The sequence below is a fragment of the Dama dama genome, chromosome 19, assembly GCF_033118175.1.
Source record: "Dama dama isolate Ldn47 chromosome 19, ASM3311817v1, whole genome shotgun sequence".
In the NCBI taxonomy this organism is placed as follows: Eukaryota; Metazoa; Chordata; class Mammalia; order Artiodactyla; family Cervidae; genus Dama; species Dama dama.
Genome location: NC_083699.1, coordinates 47,400,486 through 47,413,912, shown reverse-complemented (window position 1 = coordinate 47,413,912; position 13,427 = coordinate 47,400,486). Strand labels below are relative to the sequence as shown.

Sequence of the window (13,427 nt, the reverse complement as noted above, 5' to 3'; positions counted from 1 at the left end):
TCAGGATTGATTTCCTTTAGGATTGACTGGTTTGATCTTCTTGCAGTCCAAGGGACTCTCAAGAGTCTTCTCCAACACCACAGTTCAAAAAGCACCAATTCTTCGGCACTCGGCTTTCTCTATGGTTCAGCTCTCACATCCATACATGACTACTGGAAAAACCATAGCTTTAACTAGATGGACCTTTGTCGGCAAAGTAATGTCTCTGCTTTTTAATATGCTATCTAGGTTGGTCATAGCTTTTCTTCCAAGGAGTAAGTATCTTTTAATTTTATGGCTGCAATCACCATCTGCAGTGAGGTTGGAGCCCCCAAAAATAGTCTCTCACTGTTTCCATTGTTTTCCCATCTATTTGCCATGAAGTGATGGGACTGGATGCCATGATCTTCCTTTTTGGAATGTTGAGTTTTAAGCCAGTTTTTTCACGCTCCTCTTTCACTTTCATCAAGAGGCTCTTTAGTTGTTCTTCACTTTCTGCCATAAGGGTGGTATCATCTGCATATCTGAGGTTATTGATATTTCTCCCGGCAATCTTGATTCCAGCTGTTTCATCCAACCCAGTATTTTGCATGATGTACTCTGCATATAAGTTAAATAAGCAGGGTGACAATATACCATCTTGGCATACTCCTTTCCCAATTTGGAACCAGTCTGTTGTTCCATGTCCAGTTCTAACTGTTGCTTCTTGACCTGCATACAGATTTCTCAGGAGGCAGGTAAGGTGATCTGTTTAAGAATTTACCATCTCTTTAAGGATTTTCCAGTTTGTTGTGATCCACATAGTCAAAGGCTTTGGTGTAGTCAATAAAGCAGAAGTAGATGTTTTTCTGGAATTCTCTTGCTTTTTCAGTGATTCAGCGGACATTGGCAATTTGATCTCTGGTTCCTCTGCTTTTTCTAAATCTAGCTTGAATGTCTGGAAGTTCTTGGTTCACGTACTATTGAAGCCTGGCTTGGAGAATTTTGAGCATTACTTAGCTAGCGTGTGAGATGAGTGTAATTGTGCAGTAGTTTGAATATTCTTTGGCATTGCCTTTCTTTGGGATTGGAATGAAAACTGACCTTGTCCAGTCCTGTGGCCATGGCTGAGTTTTCAAAATTTGCTGGCATATTGAGTGCAGCACTTTCACAGCATCATCTTTTAGGATTTGAAATAGCTCAGCTGGAATTCCATCGCCTCCACTAGCTTTGTTCATAGTGATGCTTCCGAAGGCCCACTTCACTTTGCATTCCAGGATGTCTGACTCTAGTTGAGTGATCACATCATCGTGGTGGTTATCTGGGTCATGAAGATCCTTTTTGTATCATTCTTCTGTGTATTCTTGCCACCTCTTCTTAGTATCTTCTGCTCCTATTAGGTCCATACCATTTCTGTCCTTTATTGTGCCCATCTTTGCATGAAATGTTCCCTTGGTATCTCTAATTTTCTTGACGAGATCTCTAGTCTTTCCCATTCTATTGTTTTCCTCTATTTCTTTGCATTGATCGCTGAGGAAGGCTTTCTTATCTCTCCTTGCTATTCTTTGGAACTCTGCATTCAAATGGGTATATCTTTCCTTTTATCCTTTGCCTTTAGCTTCTCTTATATTCTCAGCTATCTGTAAGACCTCCTCAGACAACCATTTTGCCTTTTTGTATTTCTTTTTCTTGGGGATGGTCTTGATCACTGCCTCCTGTACAATGTCATGAACCCCTGTCCATAGTTCTTCAGGCACTCTGTCTATCAGATCTAATACTTGAATCTATTTGTTACTTCCAGTGTATAAACGTAAAGGATTTGATTTAGGTCATACCTGAATGGTCTAGTGGTTTTCCCTACTTTCTTTAAGTCTGAATTTGGCAATAAGAAGTTCATGATCTGAGCCACGGTCAGCTCCTGGTCTTATTTTTGCTGACTGTATAGAGCTTCTCCATCTTTGGATGCAAAGAATATAATCAATCTGATTTCAGTGTTGGCCACCTGGTGATGTCCATGTGTAGAGTCTTCTTTTGTGTTGTTGAGAGAGGGTGTTTGTTACGATCAGTGCATTCTCTTGGCAAAACTCTTGCCCTGCTTCATTTTGTACTCCAAGGCCAAATTTGCCTGTTACTCCAGGTATCTCTTGACTTCCTACTTTTGCATTCCAGTCCCTTTTAATGAAAAGGACATCTTTTTTGGGTGTTAGTTCCAAAAGGTCTTGTAGGTCTTCATAGAACCATTCAACTTCAGCTTCTTCAGCATTACTGGTTGGGGCATAGACTTGGATTACTGTGATATTGAATGGTTTGCCTTGGAAACAAACAGAGATCGTTCTGTCATTTTTGAGATTGCATCCAAGTACTACATTTTGGACTGTCTTGTTGACTGTAAGGGCTACTCAATTTCATCTAAGGAATTCTTGCCCACAGTAGAAGATATAATGGTCGTCTGCATTAAATTCACCTATTCTAGTCCATTTTAGTTCACTGATTCCTAGAATGTCGACGTTCACTCTTGCCATCTCCTGTTTGACCACTTCTAATCTACCTTGATTCATGGACCTTATCAGAGAAGGCAATGGCACCCCACTCCAGTACTCTTGCCTGGAAAATCCCACGGACAGAGGAGCCTGGTGGGCTGCAGTCCATGGGGTCGCGAAGAGTTGGACACGACTGAGTGACTTCACTTTCACTTTTCACTTTTATGCATTGGAGAAGGAAATGGCAACCCACTCCAGTGTTCTTGCCTGGAGAATCCCAGGGATGGGGTCGCACAGAGTCGGACACGACTGAAGTGACTTAGCAGCAACAGCAGCAGCAGCAGCATGAATCTTATATTCCAGGTTCCTATGCAATATTGTTCTTTACAGCATCGGACTTTACTTCCATCACCAGTCACATCCTTAACTGGGCATTGTTTTCTCTTTGGCTCCATCTCTTCATTCTTTCTGGAATTATGTCTCCAGTTTGGAGAAGTTGTCTTCTCCAGTACCATATTGGGCACCTACCAACCTGGGGAGTTCATCTTTCAGTGTCCTATCTTTTTGCCTTTTCATACTGTTCATGGGGTTCTCAAGGTAAGAATACTGAAGTGGGTTGCCATTCCCTTCTCCAGGGGACCACATTCTGTCAGACCTCTCCACCATGACCTGTCTTGGATGGCCCTACAGGGCATGGCTCATACTTTCATTGAGCTAGACAGGCTGTGGTCCATGTGATCAGTTTGCTTAGTTTTCTGTGTTTGTGATTTTCATTCTGTCTGCCCTCTGAAAGATAAGGATAAGAGGCTTATGGAAGCTTCCTGATGGGTGAAACTGACTGTGGGGGAAACTGGGTTTTGTTCTGATGGGTGGGGCCATGCTCAGTAAACCTTTAATCCAATTTTCTGTTGATGGGCAGGGCTCTGTTCCCTTGCTGTTGTTTGACCTGAAACCAAACATGGTGGGGGAAATGAAGATAATGGTGACCTCCTTCAAAAGGTCCCATGCATGCACTGCAGCACTGAATGCCCCAACCCTGCAGCAGGCCACTGCCCACGCCTCTGCCAGAGGTAGAGTGTATCATTGCGGGTGAATAGAAAAACAGGTCTGACAACGTGTTTGTTACTGCTCCAGAAAAACATGGTAACTGCTGCCTGGCTTTGATATTTCAAAGCTTGAACTTAAACAGCTATTGTTCACAGGTGTGATATCAAGTCACAACAGAGGAGACAAGACAAAGTGAAGCAACAGAACAGGGATCTGGCAGATGCCAACCAGGAGCCTCCTGATACTAAAACCTCACAGAACTTAAAAGATAAGTTTTGGGGCCTTGGCTTGAACTTTACAACTGAATCATACAGACTGTTTTTCCAGAGCCAGTGAATATCCTGACTTTTAGAGTTTTCAGATAGAAAAGAAAGTTTAGTCACTCAGTCGTGTCTGACTCTTTGCGACCCCATGGACTGTAGCCTACCAGGCTCCTCTGTCCATGGGATTTTCCAGGCAAGAGTACTGGAGTGGGTTGCCATTTCCTTCTCCAGAGGATCTTCCCAACCCAGGGATTGAACCCAGGTCTCCCACATCATAGGCAGATGCTTTACCGTCTGAGCCACCAGGGAAGTCAGATATCTTTTAGATAGAAGATGAAGTCAAACTTAGTACTGGGATGCAAAGGTTTAATCAGTATTTTTTTGCAATATGATACTGCAAGACAGTGCAGGGACTTGCGGTGGAGACAGGGGTGGGGAGAAGCACAATATCCATCATAGAGGACAAACTTTGCAGGCCTGCAGGCCTGGCTAAGATCCCAACTCTGCCCTTAGGTAGCTTGTTGCCTTGGACAAGTTGCCTATATCCCTAACCTCAGACTCCTCATTGAGAAAGTCAGATGATAATATTAAGCTCATAGAGTTGAGGGAGATTTGAGAGCTGATGCATGGTGGTCATTGGTCCAGAATCCACCTGCCAATGCAGGATATGCAAGAGATGACGGTTCAATCCCTAGGTTAGGAAGATTCCCTTGGAGTAGGAAATGGCAACCCACTCCAGTATTCTTGTCTGGAAAATTCTATGGACAGAGGAGCCTGGCGGGCTACAGTGCATAGGGCCACAAAGAGTCGGAAACAACTGAGCATACATGCACACACGCACATACGGTGGGCACTTAGTATACAGAGTCCACATGTGTGAGTGACCAATGGGAGACTGCTGTTGCTGTTTTCAGTTGAGGCACAAATAATAAATCCAAGCTGCTCCAGACACCTAGGTGTTAGTTCACAGTCTCCTTAGGAGCTTCTGAAATGCCCCATAGGTGAGGGGCCTGGAAAGCCTGAAGAAAGAGGTGAAGTGAAGTGAAGTGAAAGTTGCTCAGACATTTCCAGCTCTTTGCAATCCCATGGACTATACAGTCCATGGAATTCTCCAGGCCAGAATACTGGAGTGCATTGTCATTCCCTTCTCCACGGGATCCTCCCAACCCAGGAAGCGAACCCTGGTCTCTCACATTGCAGGAGGATTCTTTCCCAGCTGAGCCACCAGGGAAGACCAGAAGAAAGAGGTAGACCACTGCAGATTGGTAGGTGGCAGGTTTAAGAAGCAAGAGAACCTACTTACCAGGCTTGTCTTGGGTGGCTGCAGGATAACAGACCTCCACACACCGCCTGCCAGAATCCTAAAGTTTATACAGAGGACTAAACTGGGCTCCATTATGTACACTGTCCAGACAGTCTCAGCACCACAGGACTATTTCAGAGTTCTGTCCTTGGGCAGCTTCTGGCGTGAGGAAGGCAAGCAGAACACGCATTCCAAAGATGGGGAGGGGGTTAGGGGCCTCTGGTGGCCAGAGTCCAGCTCGTGGGTCACATGCTCTCCATGGTCTCCTCCAACACTTCTACTGACTACTAAAACAAACAGGATTTGGTTTAGTCCAATTGTCAAGATACATTTAGCATGAGTTTGAAGCTTTTCTCTAAGTAAAGAACTTTTACCGCATGATTAGATTAAAATACCAAATCCATTATGCTGACTGGGAGCACAGAAACCAGCCTGCCCTGCTCTGCTGTGAGTAGTTACAGAACAAGCCTGGGTCCTGAGTCTGTACTGTTTTCCTTCTGTAGCAACAGGAAATTCATCCTGTTTAATGCTCACCATCTATTCCCCCTTCCAGATAACAGCACTTAGACTTCACATTCAGAACTTGCACTCCTCACCCTCTATCACCTATTTTTAGCTATGTGGCTTGGGATTTAATTCCATGCCCAAAGCCAGGTATAGATCCTGAAAGGTTTAAGTCAAATAACATTTGCCATCCCCCTGGCCACAATGATTGGTTCAGGGTTGGGCACATGACACTGGTCTGATCAGAGGAACTCGGAAAAGTACTGGTAAGGGTGAGTCATGGCCCTCCTCATCTCTGCCTGGCTTGGTGGGGGGAGGCTGCAGGGGTGGGAGGGACGTCAATTCCTTTGCTGGTGAAAAGTGTGTCCTCTGCCCCTCCTGGGGCTGGGGAGCAGGTCTTGCATAGTGACTGCACTCTGACATTAAATTATATATTCCCTGGCCATCTGTCTGCTAAACTAGGAAAATCGTGCAGCCTTCGGGGTAGAGCATACCTCCCTGTGGGTTACACTTCGTACCTCACCTTTAGGGATGTGCTGGGACTTGCTCGAGTCTAATGATAGATATAGAAGCAAACGGAGTGGTGGGGGAGTGTCCTGAGGAGGAACAGCACCGTCTTGCAAAGCAGCTGCTTCAGGGAGGCCACTACAGTTTTCAATGCAGAGTTAATCCCCTCAGATGCCTTAGAAGTGAAGTGAAGTCAAGTCAAGTTGCTCAGTTGTGTGTCCGACTCTTTGCGACCCCGTGGACTGTAGCCTACCAAGCTCCTCCATCCATGGGATTCTCCAGGCAAGAATACTGGAGTGGGTTGCCATTTCCTTCTCCAGGGGATCTTCCTGACCCAGGGATTGAACCCGGGTTTCCTGCATTGGAGGCAGATCCTTTAACCTCTGAGCCACTAGGGAAGCCTGGTCAAATAGTCTCATCAGAATTCAGGGACTCAACATCCCTATCTCTGTCAGGGTCTTGCAATTTGTTCTCATCTCAACATACAGTATTCCATCTCTTCCCAGTCAATGCCCTCCTTTTAACAGTAGATACCATTGAAACTGGGAATTTAATTTGCCTTGTAACTCAGCCACTCACTGGGTGAGATACTGGGTTTGTTTTTCAGCAAGTTTTGGGGTCATTTTATGAGGATCCTGCGCTGGGAATTTGAAGTCATGAGCTCATCCTTTTCTTTTCCCACTTTGTCCAGCACAGTTAGGAACTACCAGGCACTCTCATTATACTATTCAGTTTAACTAAAAATGTTTGAACATCACTCAAAACCTTGCCTGGAGTATCCAACCCCAATATTTTTCATGTCTCTAATATCATCCCTCCATGGACTACCAGTACCCTCTTTACTATGTGAAATAGAGTCATTAGTGCCTTGAACTCTAATCAGACCACAGATGCAGTTCCAGAAAATCCAGGATGTATTCAGAGAATTCATCCTTAAGATTCTGTTCCTCTAGGGTAATTTCCTGGTGGGAACTAAATCCCACATGCTGCAACTCAAGAGTTCACATCCTGGTATCCGGTCCCATCACTTCATGGTAAATAGATGGGGAAACAATGGAAACAGTGACAGACTTTATTTTCTTGGGCCCTAACATCACTGCAGATGGTGACTACAGCCGCGAAATTAAAAGATGCTTGCTCTTTGAAAGAAAGACTATGACAAACTTAGACAGCGTATTAAAAAGCAGAGACATTACTTTACTGACAAAGCTCTAAGCTATGGTTTTTTCCAGTAGTCATGTATGGATGTGAGAGTTGGATCATAAAGAAGGCTGAGCACCAAAGAATTGATGCTTTGAACTGTGGTGTTGGAGAAGACTCTTGTGAGTCCCTTGGATTGCAAGGAGATCAAACCAGTCAATCGTAAAGGAAATCAGTCCTGAATATTCATTGGAAGGTCTGATGCTGAAGGTGAAGCTCCAATAATTTGGCAACCTGATATAAAGAACTGACTCATTTGAAAAGACCCTGATGCTGGGAAAGATTGAAGGCAGGAGGAGGAGGGGACGACAGAGGATGAGATGGTTGGATGGCATCACTGAATTGTTGGACATGAGTTTGAGCAAGCTCCGGGAGTTGGTGATGGACAAGGAAGCCTGGCATGCTGCAGTCCATGGGGTCACAAAGAGTGGGACTGAACTGAACTGAAAAGATCCCCTCTGCCACAACTAAGACCAAATGTAGCCAAATAAATTAAAAAAAAAAAAAAGTTCTGTTCCTCCAGAACCACCTCCAGTACCAAAATCCAAAAGTCAAGGGTCAACCAGAGAAAAAGAATCAGTAGGAGACCAGTCTTAAGATTTATTGCAGTGAATTGGCTTATGGATTTGTGGGGCTGGCTAGGCAAGTCTGAAATCTGTAGGGCAGGCTATTAGGAAAGGCAGGCTGCAACTTTTGGGCAGAAGTTGAAGCTGCAGTCCACTGTGGAGAGTTTCTTCTTATTTAGGAAAACCTTGGTTCTGCTCTGAAGGCCTTTCAACTGATTGCATCAGGTCTGCACAGATTATTATTGAAATAATCCCCCTTACTTAAAATCAACTGATAATGGGCTTTTATGCATCTATAAGATACCTTCACAGCAACACTTAGTGTTTGATTGAATAACTTGGAACTCTAGCCTAGCCAAGTGGACACAAAAAAACTGACTGTCACACTGTAAATAATTCAGTGTTTATAACTGTGTTTGAATTTTAGTAATTCTTCATGTAACTCATTAATGATTTGCTTTTTTTATTCAACATTTGATAATGGTATTCACCAGGTTGTTCTCTGTAGCTGCAGTTCCTATCATTGCTATATTTATTCCACTGGTGAATATACTAAAGCTTACCCTTCTACTGTTATTTACCAGCTAGGTTATTGCCAGGGGGTTACAAGCTTTTTCTTTTTTGTTCTTAATAACTGCTATAAGATTCTTATTCAAGAGTTCTCTGAAGTACATACCTAGAATTGGAATCTCTGAGTCATAAGGTATGCATACTTTATCTTAAAAAAAATTTCTCAGTTTTAATTTCTAATATGGTAAATGGCAATAGCTATACTTGACATAAATAGCTCTTTGGGGGTCCTCAGTATATTTTTAATACAATCTTGATACTAAAATGTTTAAGATCAACTAGATGAGGGACTAAATCTCCACTGAAAAAGAAAAAGTCAAACTTCATTATCATGAGAAAATAAGAAGGATAAATTTTATATTAAAGTGAAGATGTTGTAGTTAAAGGAAGAAAGAATTCAGAAAAGAAATAATATTTTCAGTAAGATTAAGAAAAAACATAAGGCAAAAGATATATATGGGTATGCACACTTTTAGCTTCATCAAACAAGGCTAACTTCCCCAAAGGTCACTACCGCTTAACAGATAGTGGAGAGCCCCTGTTTCGTAATGCTCATTTATACTTTGTATTGTCTGATGTTTCATTTTGTGAATCTTGTAGGTATTAGCATCTATTTCCCTGATTACTAACCTCTTCTCTTTTGCCGACACAGGATCTTAGTTCCCTGACCAGGGATCAAGCATGTGCCCACTGCAGTGGAAAAGCAGAGTTCTAATCACCGGACCACCAGGGAAGTCCTCAACACCTTTTCCGATGTTTGTGAAAAGGTGTTCCTTCTATGGAATTCCTTTTGAACCATTGGCTGTCTTCTTCTTACCATGTATAGGAATTCTTTATATATATACTTATATTTATTGCATGACAAATATCCTTTTCTGGTTGTGCTATTCCTAATATTGATTATCTGTGCCTTCCTTTTTTTATCTCTTAATCATTTTCACCAGAATTTTGTCAATATTATGAATATTTTTGAAAAATCAAATTCTGGCTTGTTCATCTTTTTTAAATTAATTTTTTCTTATATGTAGTTTTATCTCCCTTTTACTTTTTTGGGTATTATTTTGATATGGACACTTAGCTCATTAATTTTGAGACTTTTGAGCTCATTTGTGTTTGAGCTTATTTTCTTATGAGAAATATTTATGGTTATACATTTTCTCTAAATACTATATTAACTGCATCCCACATGTTTTGTTATATAATATTTTCATCAGCTTTTGATTCTAAATATTTTCTAATTCCATTGTAATTTCTTCTTCAACTAATGGTTTATGGTTGAAGCATTTGAGTTTTTGATTAACACTTTATTTTTATTTATTTTATAATACTTATTTATTTATTTGGCTGCACTGGGTCTTAGTTGCGGCATGTGGGATCTTTAGTTATGGTATGTGGGATCTAGTTCCATGACCAGGGGTTAAACTTGGGCCCTCTGCATTAGGAGCACAGAGTCTTAGCCACTGGATCACCAGAGAAACCCCCAGACTTTATTTAATTTTTCAACAGCAGTTTTAGATTCACTGCAAAATTGAGAAGAAGGTATTCCCATGTATACCCAACCCCTATAAATGCATAGCCTCTCCATTATCCCCCACCAGAGTAGTACATTTGTTATAACTGATGAACCTACATCCACCCATCATATCATCCAAAGTCTAAGTTTCCATTACTGTTTACTCTCTGTGTTGTACATTCTACAGGTTTGGACAAATGTTTAATGACATGTATCTACTATTATAGTATTAAATAGAGTATTTTCAGTACCCTAAAAAAACTGTGCTCTGCCTATTCATCCATGCACTCACCCCACAGCATTTAATTTTTAATGGTCCATTTTTGTAGATATTCCACAGATGCTTCAAAACACCATATATTCTGTAGTTATTTAATATAGAGTTCTACATGCTTGTTAACTGTGTTGCTCAAATCTTTTATATCCTTAATTATTTTCTACTGATTATTCTGAATATCACAGAAATGTGTATTGAAATAGCTCATGAGATGGTGATCTTGCCAAATTTTCCATGTAATTTTGTCATTTCAGCTCATTTTTCAAGCTATAGAATTAGTTTTATAGAAGCTTAAAATTGTTATTCTTATTGGAAAATTGAATATTTTATCATTATACAGTCATCTTTTTATTTCTAGTAACTTTTTCCCCTTTAGATATTTTCCTTTGGGGTTTCCTGATGGCTCAGTGCTAAAGAATCCACCTGCCAATGCAGGAGACATGGGTTCGATTCCTGATTTAGGAAGATCCCACATACCACAGAATAACTAAGCCTGTGAGCCACAACTATTGAGCCTGTGCTCTGGAGCCTGGGAGTCACAACTAGTGAGCCCACATGCTGAAAGTACTGAAGCCTGAGCACCCTCGAGCCTGTGCCCTGGAACAAGAGAAGCCACTGCAGTGAGAAGCCCTTGCACCACAGCTAGAGAGGAGCCTCCACTCACAACTGGAGAAAAGCCCATGCAGAAGTGAAGACCAAGCACAGACAAATAAATTAATTAATTAAATTATTTAAAATACATTTTCCCTTAAAAGATTTTATCTTATATAGCTATATGATCTTCCTTTTATTTAGTATTTACGTAGTACATCATTTCCCACCATTTTTACTTTCAAATTTTCTATACGTTTTAAAAATGTATGTCTGTTGTAAAGAACAAATAGCTGGATTTTGTTTACTCAGTCTGACAATGTTTGTTTTTAAAATGCAGTTTTATGTCAAAATATTTAAATTTAGTGCAATTATTGATATATTTATTTTTTCCATCTTACACTGTGTTTTCTTTTTTCATGCCTTTCTATCTTTTGTTTCTCTCTCTTTTCTTGCCTTCTTTTGGATTGGCTTTTATTTCCCTCATTCCTTTATCTCTAACACTTTGAAAGTTATATTCAACTTCCATTATGTTATAAAATGCAGTACATTATTTAATGTCTTAATATTTAATATAGTGTTCTACAATACTACTATGATGATTCTGAGTGTGCATTTTTTTAAATCATAGTTGGAATTTTTTTGGCTCCTTGACTCTGGATTAGGGTCCTTTGTCATCTATAGAAAGCAGTTCTGTATTGTATTTTCAAATATTGCCTCTTCCCTCATCTTTATTCTCTTTCTAGAATTATGATTGAATATATGATACACCTTCTTGGTCTATCTTCTGTGTCTTTTAGAGCTCTAGTTTATATTTTTCATCTCTCTGCCTCTCTGGGTTATAGTTCAGGTAAGTTCTTCTATCTTCCATATCCCTAATCATCCTGTCAGCTATATCTAATCAGCTGTTAAACCTATTGAATTTTAAATTTAAAATTTTCACTTCTAGTAGTTGTTTGATTTTATTCCACACCTGCTTGGTCTTCTGTCATATTTTCAAGGTTCTCTTTTATTTATTATATTAAGGAAACTTATTTGATATGCTAGATCTGATAACTCCAACATTTAAAGTTTTCGAGTGGGTCCAAATTCTCAGGGAAACTGCCTTTCTTGGATTCTGATGCTAATCAAATTGGGGTGGGGGATCTTCCCTGAGAATCTGCATTCCTGATCCTACCCTCATATAGGTTTTCAGCCTGAATTCACATGATTAGGCACTACCTCCACCCAAAGACAAAAAACCTGGAGCCAATAGTGTGATTAAAAATGACCCCACACTTACAATGCACATAAAATAATAATACAAGATATTAGATATATGTGGGGGCTTCCCAGGTGGTGCTAGTGGTAAAGAACCTGCCTACCAATACAGGAAATGTAAAAAACAAGGGTTTGATCCCTGGGTCAGGAAGATCCCCTAGAAGAGGGCATGGCAACCCACTCCAGTATTCTTGCCTGGAGAATCCCCATGGACAGAGGAGCCTGACAGGCTACAGTCCGTGGGGTCGCAAGAGTCAGACACGACTGAAGTGGCTTCAGTAGCACAACACAGCATATTTATGTGTGTGTATGTATGTGTGTGTGTGTGTGTATAGATATGTATCTATGTATATATATGCATGTATATATATTAGGTTAGCACAAGAAATAACCATGTTCCATACTACAGAAAACAATCCACAGATTTAAGGTGATCCCTATCACAATACCCATGACATTTTTCACAAAATCAGAACAAATAATCCTCAAATGTATATGAAACTACAGTAGACCCAGAATCGCCACAGCAATCCTGAGGAGAAAGAACAAAGCTGAAGGCATAATCCTCCAAGACTTCAGATAATGCTACAAAGCTGCATAATCAAAACAGACTGGTGTTGGCACAAAAAAAAAACAGATATATAGATCAATGGAACAGAATAGAGAGCCTAGAAATAAACCCAACACCTATGGTCAATTAATCATTGACAAAGGACGTAAGAATATACAATGGAGAAAAGATAGTCTCTTAAGCAAGTGGTGTTGGGAAAGTTGGGACAGCTTCATTCAAATCAATGAAGTTAGAACACATCCTCATACTAGACACAAAAATAAACTCAAAATGGCTTAAAGACTTAAATATGAGACATGACATCATAAACTCCTAGAAGAGAACATAGGCAAAACATTCTCTGACGTAAATTGTATCCATGTTTTCTTAACTTAGTCTCTAACCAAACTTTACAAGCTTTCCATACAGCAAAGGAAACTAGGAGAAGCCAACCTAGAGTGGGAGAAAACTTTGTAAATGATGTGACCAACAGGTGTTAGTATCCAACATATACAAACAGCTCATAAACTCAATGTCAAAAGAACAAACAACTCATCTAAAAAATGGGCAGAAGACCTAAATAGACATTTCTCCAAAGAAGACATACAGATTGCCAACAGGCATATGAGAAAACGCCCAACATTGCTAATTATTAAACCACAAAACCACAATGAAGTTCCATGTCACAGCAGTCAGAATGGCCATCACCAAAAGTCTACAAATGATAAATGATGGTGAGGATGTGGAGAAGAGGGAACCCTCTTACACTGTTTGTGGGGATGTAAATTAGTGCAGCCACTATGGAGAACAATATGGAGGTGCCTTAAAAAATGAAAAA

At 40.6% G+C, this 13,427-nt stretch overlaps 1 protein-coding gene across 5 annotated transcripts in view; it reads right to left on the bottom strand.

Moving 5' to 3' along the window:
* The window catches only part of PIGZ (phosphatidylinositol glycan anchor biosynthesis class Z), a 32,221-nt gene that overhangs the window by 9,146 nt on the left and 9,648 nt on the right, over window positions 1–13,427 (bottom strand). For 2 of the 5 annotated variants that reach the window (XM_061166887.1, XM_061166884.1), the window contains one exon: window positions 5,052–5,338. The exons of 2 other annotated variants lie outside the window; for them this stretch is intronic. The gene's annotated coding sequence lies outside the window, so the exon portion shown is untranslated. The remainder of the gene's footprint in view (window positions 1–5,051; window positions 5,339–13,427) is intronic. One more of the 5 variants, XM_061166885.1, reaches the window with a different exon arrangement.